Source organism: Globicephala melas, chromosome 1, assembly GCF_963455315.2.
Source record: "Globicephala melas chromosome 1, mGloMel1.2, whole genome shotgun sequence".
Lineage (NCBI taxonomy): Eukaryota > Metazoa > Chordata > Mammalia > Artiodactyla > Delphinidae > Globicephala > Globicephala melas.
This window is the reverse complement of record NC_083314.1, coordinates 144,225,285-144,228,160: the sequence shown is the minus strand read 5'-3', so window position 1 is coordinate 144,228,160 and position 2,876 is coordinate 144,225,285. Positions and strand designations below refer to the sequence as shown.

At 38.5% G+C, this 2,876-nt stretch overlaps 1 pseudogene; it reads left to right on the top strand.

Annotated features, from left to right (window-relative positions):
• Positions 1 to 2,129: 2,129 nt before the first annotated feature.
• Positions 2,130 to 2,449, top strand: LOC115860518 (HIG1 domain family member 1A, mitochondrial pseudogene; annotated as a pseudogene).
• Positions 2,450 to 2,876: the final 427 nt, after the last annotated feature.

Sequence of the window (2,876 nt, the reverse complement as noted above, 5' to 3'; positions counted from 1 at the left end):
CCGCGTACCGCAAAAAAAAAAAAAAAAAAAACAGGCAAAGGACCTGAATACACATTTCTCTGAAGAAGATATACAAATGACCGGTATGCACATGAAAAGATGTTCAACATTGCCAATCATTAGGGAAATGCAAATCAAACCTATAATGAGATACCATTGTATCTCACACCCATTAAGATGGCTACTATCATAAAACAAAAAACAAAAAAACTAGAAAATAACAAGTGTTGGTGAGTATGTAGAGATATTAGAACCCTGTGCACTGATGGTTGGAATGTAAAAAGATATAGCTGCTGTGGAAAACAGTATAGTGGTTCCTCAAAAAATTGAAAATAGAATTACCATATAGGAACTTCCCTGGTAGTGCAGTGGTTAAGACTCCGCCTGCCAATGCAGGAGACATGGGTTCAAGCCCTGGTCTGGGAAGATCCCACATGCCATGGAGCAACTAAGCCCATGTGCCACAACTACTAAGGCTGTGCTCTAGAGCCCGCGAGCCACAACTACTGAGCCCGTGTGCCACAACTACTGAAGCCTGCGTGCCTAGAGCCCATGCTCCACAACAAGAGAAGCCACTGCAATGAGAAGCCCGCACTTTGCAACAAAGAGTAGCTCCCGCTTGCCACAACTAGAGAAAGCCCACATGCAGCAACGAGGAACCAATGCAGCCAAAAATAAATTAATTAATTAAAAAAAAAAAAAGACTCCACGCTCGCAACGCAGGGGGCCCAGGTTCAATCCCTGGTCAGGGAACTAGATCCCACATGCATGCCGCAACTATGGAGCTGGCAAGCTGCAACTAGGGAGCCCACCTTCCACAACTAAGGCCAGCACAACCAAAAAAAAAATTCTAGAAACACTGACTCCTTCTTTTAAAACAAACAAAAGAAAAGAATTACCATATAATTCAGCAATTACACTTCGGGACATATACTCCAAAGACTTGAAAACTGGGTACCAAAGAGGTATTTTACACCCATATTCATAGCAGCATTATTCACAATAGCTAAAAAGTGAAAGCAATCCAAGTATTCATTGACAGATGAATGGATAAGCAGATGTGGTATATACATGTAATGGAATATTATTCAGCCTTAAAAAGAAAGGAAATGCATACCTAGGAATAAACCTACCTAAAGAGGAAAAGACATATACTCAGAAAACTATAAAACACTGATGAAAGAAATCAAAGATGACATAAACAGATGGAGAAATATACCATGTTCTTGGATTGGAAGAATCAATATTGAGACAATGACTATACTATGCAAAGCAATCTACAGATTTAATGCAATCCCTATCAAATTACCAATGGCATTCTTCACAGAATTAGAACAAAAAATTTAACAATTTGTATGGAAACACCAACAAAGCCAAACACCCAAATAGCCAAAGCAATCTTGAGAAATAAAAACGGAGCTGGAGGAATCAACCTCCCTGACTTCAAACTATACTACAAAGCTACAGTAATCAAAACAGTATGGTACTGGCACAAAACCAGAAATATAGATTAATGGTACAGGATAGAAAGCCCAGAGAAAAACCCACACACATACGATCACCTAATTTATGACAAAGGAGGCAAGAACATACAATGGAGAAAAGACTGCCTCTTCAATAAGTGGTGCTGGGAAAACTGGATAGCCACATGTAAAAGAATGAAATTAGAACATTTCCTAACACCATACACAAAAATAAACTCAAAATGGATTAAAGACCTAAATGTAAGACCAGACACTATAAAACTCTTAGAGGAAAAAGTAGGAAAAACACTCTTTGACATAAACCACAGCAAGATCTTTTTTGACTGACCTCCTAGAGTAATGAAAATAAAAACAAAAATAAACAAATGGGACCTAATTAAACTTAAAAGTTTTTGCACAGCAAAGGAAACCATAAACAAGATGAAAAGACAACCCTCAGAATGAGAGAAAATATTTGCAAACGAAGCAACAGACAAAGGATTAATCTCCAAAATATACAAACAGCTCACGCAGCTCAATATCAAAAAAAAACCCAATCCAAAAATGGGCAGAAGACCTAAATATACATTTCACCAAAGAAGACATACCGAGAAGCCAGTAGGAGCCTGTGATGTTGTGCCATTGTCTGAAGATTCTTCAATCACTATGTCAAGTGACACAGATGTTTCTCTTTCTTCATATGATGAAGATCAGGGATCTAAACTTATCCTAAAAGCTAGAGAGGCACCATTTGTCCCCATTGGAATGGCACGTTTTGCAGCAATCTTTGCATATGGATTATATAAATTGAAGAGCAGGGGCAATACTAAAATGTTCACTTGATCCACATGCGCGTGGCAGCCCAAGGCTTTGTTGTGGGAGCAATGACTCTTGGTATGGGCTATTCCATGTATCAAGAATTCTGGGCAGAACCTAAACCTTAGAAGAGGAGATGCTGTCTTGGTCTTGGTGGTGCTTGCTTTAGTTAGACATCTCATTGAGGTTATATGTTTATATTGAAAATAAATTCTATGGGTTGGACAATAACATGATAATTTGAATATTGGCTTCCTTTCTTGCAGGCTTGATTTGCCTAGTGACTAGTTCACTAGCTAGGTCATTCAGGGGAGTCAGATTAGCACAAAAACATGTCACTTTTAAATGCACTTGATAGTGGTACAGTGTCCACCTTCTTAAACTCTTCTGATAAAATTAGTTGTAAAGAGGACAACATGTCAAACCTGAAAATGCTCCCAGTTGCTGCAGAATATCATATGCTTTTGATGTAATGTAGGAATCCTATTTACCCCAGTTAATTTAACTCTTTCTGACTGCCTTGTGGACTGAGTACTGTTTTTAAGGTCTGGTTGGTTCTTGAAGAACCCTTTCAGAACAGTGCATGGAATACAACAT